The 10,017-nt window shown below is 35.5% G+C and overlaps 1 non-coding gene across 1 annotated transcript; it reads left to right on the forward strand.

The window, feature by feature from the left end:
• Window positions 1-1,530: 1,530 nt before the first annotated feature.
• Window positions 1,531-2,836, forward strand: LOC101300181. The gene is made up of 5 exons (XR_185147.1): window positions 1,531-1,568; window positions 1,646-1,755; window positions 1,990-2,153; window positions 2,264-2,613; window positions 2,697-2,836. It is a non-coding gene; the product is annotated as an uncharacterized LOC101300181 (transcript).
• Window positions 2,837-10,017: the final 7,181 nt, after the last annotated feature.

Consider the following 10,017-nt stretch of genomic DNA (forward strand, 5'->3'; position numbering starts at 1 on the left):
TCATATCATCAATCAATTTTTGTAGACAACTTCTTTGTTGTCAGGTCTATCAACCAATCTGCATTTAATCACAAAGTTATACATTGGTCTGTGATTTAGATTTGTCTGTGATCTCATGTTGCAAACTATTAAAGTCTTTGATTTGTACACTGAGCTTTCTATACCGTTTACAACTTTATCATTATTTCTTATTATCTTTTTTTTCGTATCAATTTCATTATTCCTCTATTGCTCGGATTCACATATAGAAGTCAATCATTTTCAGGTCTGCATCTGATCAATATCAGGAACATTTGCTAATGGTTTATCCAAAACTTCATGCACTATTTCTTAACAATATATATGTATGGCAATTGATTGCATAAAACTAACACGCTACCTTTCTTAAATACAGGCGTCACAAAACACAAAGCCGACACTCCTCCATAATATAAAACCGTTCGGCGTGTATTTCAAAATCAAAGTCCTTGTGGGGAGAATCTGGACACCTAGAGCATACAACAGTGATGCATTTGATGGTCTGCATTATCTCTTGATTGATGAAACGGTACTTTCTTTATAAACAACTAGCAATTAATATCATCTCAATTTAGATTTCATTTTATCCCCACATCAAAATTCCATTTTTTTTTCCTTCATAGAATGTGATCAAATTCATGGCGCTAACTATAGTAATGAACAATTATGTTTGTTTGCTTGAAATATTTCTTCTATCAAATGTAGGGAGATACAATTGAGGGCATCATTGAAGAGGATTACTATCAAAACATGACTAAAACAATGGAAGAAGGAAAGATCTATGAGATTACCAAATTTCACAACAAAAGATATACAGCTACAACGAAATTAGTCAATCATGAAGTCCAGCTCCTCTTTAATAGGTTCACTCAATTTATCGAAGTTGATGAGACAATGTCTCCTCCTCCAAGATATGGATTTCAGCTTCTTCAATATAATGAATTCACAGCTCAACTTCACAAGCAAAAAGTTCTTGCAGGTAAACCTATAGCTTCCAATATTCCCCACTTAGGCACTTATACATTATATGACAATTTGTTCTTTTCCCACACTCACAATCTTTTCCTTTTGTTATCTGCAAGATCTTTATGGCTGTATGAAAACCATATCAACAGAATATGAAGTTTCTCTAGATGCAAAGAACAAGACGGTTCGTGAAATAGTGCTTACAAACTTGAGGTACAACATTAACAAACTTTACATATCAATACATATCAATTCTCTAAATAGTTTGCTGGATCTCTAAATATATGTTTAACTTTTCCAATATCAAATATAGGAGGGAGGAGATAAAAGTCAGCCTTTGGGGTGATCCAGCACAGAATTTAGATGCCGATGCTATTGAACAGATGCCACAGCCAGTATTTGTTGTCATCACTAGCCTGAGAGTGACAAAATTTCAAAGGATCAATGAATAAATTACGCTATTAGTTAGTTCTTAATAACTAATCACCCTTAACATTTACAGATGAAATCATAGGCTCAAGAGCAGAACATACTTGCATTATTATAAATCCCCAAATTGATGAAGAACAAGAATACAAAGTAGAGTAAGCTTTTTCACCACTAAATGCATCTATTTCTTATCCTCCAAAACACTAATACCAGAAGTTGAAAAATATTACAGGTTTTCTAAACCTGGAGACAGAGTGAGGATAATCAAAAAAGGGACTACCAAACGAGAAAAACATCAAAACAATGACTGAGTTGTATCAACTTGATCCACAAGCTTACATGGTACACACACATTTCTTATCAAGGCTTGATTTGTTGTTTACTGGAGACTATATTGATAAGGAAAAAAAATACTAAAAATATTTGATAGCTTTTATAATGATCTCATTTCTCAAATACCATTCAATTAGATTTTGAAAGCAACTCCTTAACTTTAGCACTAACAGCTTCCTCTTCTCAGTATTTTGACACAATTTGAACATACTAACCTATTTTGTTAATACCTGAAAAATGCAGAATGACACCATCTATTGCAAAGCATCAATTATGGGATATCCAATCCACAATGGCTGGTGGTACAAAGGCTGTTCATCCCCAAATTGCAATAAACTGCTGAAGCATAGACAAGATGGTGACACCTTTGTTTGCGACCAACATGGTGTCCAAAAGCCTATACCATGGTAACATTGCACTTCAATTTTAACTTAACATTTCATTCCTGTATTGAATTTATTCTGCTTCATAAATGATAATAGAAAAGTTCATACAAATTTTTTTTCATTTTACACAGTTACCGAGTAACATGACCATTGAAGATGCCACCAATGAAGCAACTGTTACACTAATGGGAAAGGAAGCAGAGAAATTATTCGGTACCATCTGTGAACACTTAGTGAACGAAAGACCTCCTGATGCACAACAAACCCTACCCAAAGAGATTGAAAATACCATTGGTCAGTGCCACCTTTTTGAGATCAAATTCAGCAAATATGGGCAGCGAACAGTGAAACGTATCCTCTCAGATCATCAAATTTCAAAATCTCCAAGAGAGCAATAACTAATGACTGCAATACCACAGAAAACCTCTGAAAGGAAAAGAGGAATGGAGTCAAGTGCAGAACCAAAGAAAAAATTGGAAAGGTAAAAACATGTAGTGCTCATTTGTCCACAAAACTTGATAACAATCACATCTATATTAGTACTTATTCAATTTGATATGACAGGGAAATCAGCGAACCAACATCAAGCAAAAACCAAAACCAGAAGCAGAAAATTACCTGAAAGTGAACCACACTGTATATACTACTTTTGTTCAACTCATCGAAGTTGAAGCAGAGTTAGCGCAGAGTTGACTGCATTTTTGACTAACAACAGAGCATTTTGTACTAGAGTTAACTTTTTGATCATGCTCCACACTTTGCTCTTTGAATTGAAGCAGGAGTTAACTTTTTGTACTAGCTAACAATTAGAGCCTTATTATTTTGAACCAAATAACTAGCTTAATATATGTTCTTTGCTACTAAATGCTAACTTCTGATCATTTTATCTTCTAATCATTGTTATCTTATGAACTTATGAATATCAGATATCCTCCTGCTTTTTTTTTTTTTCACTGTACATTTGTACTACATTTTAGTTTGTTCAGTGTTTTAAGATCTGTGTAATTCATTTTAGCCGATGGAATATCAGCATTAACTTGATGAAAACTAGGTTCATATTCTAAGTCTGCTTTACTAAAATTTGGATGCAGATTGCCTCATTTTAAAGTTTAAAGCAAGAACAGGTGCTTTGCTATGAATAACTTCTTCTTCTTTTTTCTTCTTTTTTTAAGTCAATTTTGTAAATTGAATTATTCCATATTAGTAGCATTCAATATTATAGCCTTGATTGCATTCATTAAGGGTATATATTTGTACTATGAGTTGTTCATGATTAATGAACATAGATAATGACATTCCTATTAATTTGAAATGAGTTGGATCTTTGGTTTGTTTGATATTTCCATTTGCTTTATTTTGTAGAAAATCAAGGATTCAAAGGATTAATTCTCTGTTCAAGTCTCTTGCATTACCAAGACTGTTTGTATCGATTTTTAACCACCAAGATCATATTGCAGATGAGATGAACGCAGATAAGTGAAAGAATGAGAAAGCTGCAAGATCTTTTCCCAAACATGGACAAGGTAGTAAAGAATTTTCTACATTAATCAAAACTGTAATCTGTGCATGTTTTCTTGAATTTACCTTTACATGTTGAATGTTGAATCCCTGGCAACAAACGAACACAAGAGAAATATTGGAGTTGACACTTGAGTACATTAAAGACCTACAGAAAGAGGTTATTTTGTTTGTTGATAACCACAATTACACTTCCTCTCTGATTTAAACTTTGTTCACTGGCAGCTCCTGATAATCAGGAACAATTGAACTTCTCATCAACACAAACAAAACACAGAACATTTCAGTAACAACTAGCCATTTTCACAATTGTGCTGAGCAATTTTAGATGCTAAGTGCATCTTTTCAAACAAAATTGTGTTATGCAATTTTCAATAGTAATTACATCTTTTTAAAATTGTGTTGAGCAATTTTGGATAATGACCGCATTTTAGCAATTTTACATATCCATTTTTACAATTATGTTCAGCAATTTTGCATAGTAATTTGCTATGTCACCCACTACAACATGCTTTGCCACAAGAGATGATATAACATCTCTTTCACTTTGTCCGTCTAGATTGCCCTGAAATAGACTAAGCCGAATCACAGTGATTGTTAAAAATTTTTTAGCCCGCAGCAACGCGCGGGTGATTGACTAGTTTACTATATATCTATTTGTTGATCACTGTTCATCTACAGTGATTTACTGTTTATATACAGTAAAAAACAGTGTTGGACTCGGGCTCCATTTCGTCGCTTTCTATATCTCTCTCGATCTTTCTCGACCTCTCTCGCCGCTTTGTATATTTTTTCTTGATGATATATACCCCGTGTTGCCACATGTAAGTGCCTGAGTTCTAACAGCTTTGGGTCTCTACGTTGAGCCTGTTTTTTGTCGGTTGAAGTATTTCAGAGATTTCGGGAGAGAACGACAGCGCCCTTTTCTTCCTCTCTTTCTCTTCTGCCTCAAACGAAAATCGTTTCCTTCCTTCTCTCCCTTTCTGCTCTGTTCAAGTCTCTTGCATTACCAAGTAAAAATAAACTGCATAGTCGCAGTATATAAATCAGACATGAAGCAAAACCCCAAAATGACTTGAAAGTTTGAGACTGTGATGAGTCATTGCGCTTGGTTATTTCGCACCTTACCACAGTTTTACAAAGGGGACCAATGATGCCAAATGGGAGAAAGAAACCCCATATATCCCACTATATTGACTAGAAAAGAGAGACGCCAATATTGGAGGTTAGTATATGTTGCAATCAGTCTTATTTTTGGTAACTTGGTTTCATCTCAGTGTTTTACGACCTTTGCATGCAATTACCTTTTCCATGCTATTGCAGTTGCAACCGCAACGGTAGTGAAACAGAAACTTGTACTCGTAATCTCGTATGCCAAAAGACTAATGGATCATAAAGACAACGAAGCTGCTTACTTCGATTATTCCCAGTTCCCATAAATCCATTGAATTTTCGTTAAATCTAAATTCAGTTTATTAAAGTAAACAGATACAAGTACATAATAGACTTGTGGATTTATTATGCCATTTTTCGTGATCTGAATTCTGAAGTCACTGGAATTAGATGATTAACATATGAGTGCATTATTTGGAAAAACAGAATAGCGCGCAGTAGCTAGGTTAACAACACTCTTTTGGGTGTTCAGACTTCACACTTCACAGCGTACAGAGGTCAGACCACAAAACAAGATACATCTTGGAGAACATAACATCAAACATTAATTCATCAACCATGAGGCCCTTTAGGCGAAGGTGGACGTCTCACGCCGATACTACGCGCAACGCGACGGCCGAGTGGTCCGATTACAGTCCCCCGGGGTAGCTTTGCCTCAGTAATTTCCAGGGACTCATGGGTAGGCAACTCACTCTTCACTTCTGCAATGACAAGATAGACACACCATTAACAACTAATGGATAAAAAATAAAGAGAGGAAACCATTGGGAGGAAGCTTAACTGGTTTTCGGCATTTCGGATACTTCAGCAGAGACTATGGTGTTGGACAAGAACAATGGCAATAGGATGAAGACAATCATCATGACAACAGCGCAGGCCTTGTGAAGAACTTCCTCCTCTGTGTGTGTGTGTGTAGATTCGTCTCTCTTTTCACTCCCGTCTCGGTCAGTTGCCTGAACATTCACTTGATGTTGTTGTTTTCTTATAGTTAACTAGCTGTAGTAGTGTTGTTTGTCAAAAAGACTGAGTAGCTAGTGCGATTGTATGCAAATCAGTCAAAGGTCTTTACGCGTCTTTAAAATGTGGTGATCGAGCTTTAAGTCATCCACACGAAATTTCGTATGTACTGCATGCATATTCCCAAGTCATCCACACCAGCTTTAAGTCAATAGTGAGGTGAGGAAAGGATATATATACGCAAGATACAGTTTTTTTTTTTTTTTTTCTTCTCTGAATAGAAGGTTAGTATGGCTGTCCTTAAGTTAATATTAACGAAATTATTGAATACAAAAGATGGACATAAAACCTAAACCCCTTATTACAATAAACATCTAAAAGAAATCTTAAAATACAGTAATATTGAGACTATTTACAAAGTACATGTGTTTTAACAAATAACAATAATAATAATAATAATAGTAACAGCGTTTATAGAATAGTATGAAATGCATACGTAATTGGAAAAGTCTTGATGAAATTAACAAATAAAATTTCAGCCTTGGTTTGCTGGAGGCGACGGTGGTCTTGTTACTTCCACGACTCTTTGCAGTACATGCAGCTCACTCTTCATTTCGGTGAATATGAACAACAAAATATATATTAACTACAATATATAGTCATTGCCATATATATAGTGGACTCATCTATTTAAGAATCGAAGTTTAAAACGTTGAATATAAAATCAAACTTTCAGAGAGTTTGAAAAAAGAAAAAAGAAAATGGAACGATCAGAGAGTAATAACACAATAAGTTACTAAGGGGAAAAGGGGATCAATAGTTGATACGTTCAAGTACATATATAATTTGTAGGAAGATGCATCTGCATATAAAATTAAACATATTCTTGAGCCAATTATCTTGTTGAATCTATTTTCCTTGAATTGAGAACAAGTCCAATCTTTTCTATTACAAATCATGGCTAAATTATTCATGACCATTTTGTCTAATGAAGGAGACATCTGTGATGGTGTTATTACTATACAATCCAGAGTTTGGTAATCAACCATGAGGCGCTGGAATAGCAGGTGGCTTTGGTACGTCAATGGATGGTAGCAGTTTCCTTATGTTTAAGTTCCTTGCTTGATTATTAGTCTTCCTGTACTCCATTTCATGATTCCCAGTGCTCTTCAATTCTGAAAGCACAAAGAAAATCGATCAATATCAGTCATGCATGCTTGTTTAGACATGATCATAGAGAGAGAGAGAGAGAGAGAGAGAGAGAGAGAGAGAGAGAGAGAGAGAGAGAGAGAGAGAGTACCTCTAGCAAAAGCTATGTCTGATGAAAAAACTAGCAAAAGGATGAAGGGAATCATGTAAACAGCGGAGCCTGCTTTGCGGTGAACCATTTTATTTTATAGGAAACGAGTTAATTAGTTGCAACTATCTACTTCTGCTACTCCTTTCCTCTTTATATATACAGGATCGATACAGCTACGTACTAATTGTATTGATTTGGTAAATCGAGGTCGTATTTGTTTTAAAATCAATTTGTTATTTGACAAAAAGCTGAGAATTGGACGCGAGCCCTAAAAAGTCATGGTCTTTGACTCTTGAATAATCCATGCAAAATTAAGTTTCTTATGTGATTCCCACGTTAGTTAATTGTTGTTTAATTGTTCTCTTCTCCTGTACGTGGTTCTTTTTCTTTCTGTTATGGAGTAGTCCAGGTCGTTAGTACGTAATTTTCTTGTTGAAAGGGTCCAAGTCATGCATGAACTGGTGCACGCAAAAGAATTCATGGTAAACCAATAACGAGGTAAGACAGACCTTTTCAATCATACATTAATCACTTAAAATGAATTAAGAATTAGCATTGAGATTATATATTTCACTTCTTTGAAATACAACATATATATAAAGACAGGTAAATTAATATGGGATTATACTGGGTCAAGTATGTTGAATACTAATTAAGGGAAGCCAATACATGTATGCAACAACGTCACAACGATCATATAGACATCAAGAATCTAGTGAACAAAATGACCTAAGATCCGACCTGACCAGTTCTGTGTGTGACAAATGGTACACATACTCATAACGCGCAAATGATATTTCATTAGTCATAGCTCGATTCGCTCAAATCAAAAACCAGAGATTCGGCTCTTAATTTGTCATGCTTTCTTGTGTTCTTGATTCGAGTGGCCTTTAGCCATAACCATATCGCCGTTTTATGGTTTACGGTGTGGATCGATCGATCTACCGGTGCGTGGTTTAATTTTCTTCATGTGTGAGATTGATTTTGGATGTGGTGATCCTCTTTCAGCGGTAAGATATATCCAGGTTTGCTTTCCTTTTCGGGTCAAGTGAAGCTTGATCAATATCTAGCAGAACATGCATATGTTCGATCAATTATAACTGAAACTTGAGATAGAACCATGCATGCATGGCTCACCTTAAGTGGCAAGGCAAGCATGCATGCGTCAGATGTCTTTTGGGGTCACTCACTCACTCATCATCTATACGATATCTCATGTCATTTTGGTTGATATTCTCTCAATGAATGATTACTAGTGTGGCAAGTATAGGTTTCCTGTGAATCCATTTTCGAGTATTGTAAGAGTTGTAGTTGCGGCTTGCATAGTGCTGTCATCTAGTTCATGTTTGAGATAGAGTTGCCATTTTCAGCCCCAAAATTAAGGAACTTAATTACTTTGTAACTGTACTATATTTCTATACGTTTACAAGACATTTTCAATTGAAAACACGCACATAGTTCACAAGCCATTTTGATATTCATCGTCCATCATCATATATATTCCTCAAACTTAAAATCTATCGTACGTAAGTATTTTCATGGGCATTATTTTGACCCCTGAGAAAACAAACCATGCTTACATAGTTACATATATGATGAAAAACACATTCAATCATATTTATTATTTCTGCCCTATTTCTGCATCATGTCAAGGCGGGGTGTTACCTGACGAAATAACCAATCAAAGAAAAGAAGTCAGCAATTAAATCATGCATAGTTAGAAATGAAATACTTATGAATCCAAAAAAAAAAAAACAAGAAGAAGAAGACCTTGACCACCTCCTGGTGTAGTAGGCTTTACTACGCCAATTAATTTCCTTGTTCCCCAATGAAACCTACTGCTTTCTTCTGCAAGCGGATCAAACAGCAGGAAGATAATGCTCTGAATTCTTCAGAACTGGAATCTCGCAATATCAACTACGTTAATTATCTCGACAAAATTAACCGAAAACTTATCTCTTATTAGTTATTACAATAATTAAATTCTTTCATCCAAGGGCTGTGTTTAGATGAGCTCCATGGATGAAAATCGAGAAAAATACAAAGAGTAAATTGAAAGGAAAGGAGAAGCTAGGGAGGTCGATAGAGGGACTAGGGAGTACTTCAACTTCTAAGTAAAAGTTCAATTGTAATTATTCATATATGTTAGCAAGTAGAGAAACTCACTGCTTTCTGTGGTTGGGGAAAAATCATCAGCGCAGACTACTAGAGTATTGGATGCGAGCAATAGCAATACAATGAAGGGAATCATGTAGACAGCAGAGGCCTTGTGAACCATTTTATGAACTTGTATATGCAGCAAGCTATAGGTTTTGTTACCAAATTAGTCGTGATCATTGCTAGCTTATATATATGATGCGAATGATCCACACAACCATATATTTAATAGTCACAGTGGTATATTTAAACTGAAAATATTGTGTTCCAAAGTAAAGGTCATAATCTGATTTTCTTTGCGCGCAGATATGTGAGACTAATTCAATTCAACTCAATACTAAATTGATCACATTCCATGCGAAATTTCTTAGGTAATTCTACGAAATTTGACTCACCAATAAAAGTTTAAGGTTTGGTGTAAACGTAAAACGTGGATATATTATAGTAACGCCGGCGTGGTAGGTCAGCATTCTACGGCCGGTGATGCGCCGGAAGGTGCATTTCTACATATTTCGATATTCATCCTCATATTCTTGCCTGAATAATTAATTTGTACGAACACGTACATTGCCCTCTTATATTCGGTCTGGACCGTACCGTACGCATGCATTCAAACTAGTTTACACTACCAGGACAAGCACTTTAGCCGACGAAAAATTTTCGTCGGCCTGTTATCTTAATTCGTCGGCTAAGATCTTAGCCGACGAAGGCTCGTCGGCTATAGTGTCGTCGGGAAAAGGTCGTCGGTGATGACTTTAGCCGACGAAATTTTTATTTTCG

Source organism: Fragaria vesca, linkage group LG7 (genome assembly GCF_000184155.1).
Source record: "Fragaria vesca subsp. vesca linkage group LG7, FraVesHawaii_1.0, whole genome shotgun sequence".
Lineage (NCBI taxonomy): Eukaryota > Viridiplantae > Streptophyta > Magnoliopsida > Rosales > Rosaceae > Fragaria > Fragaria vesca.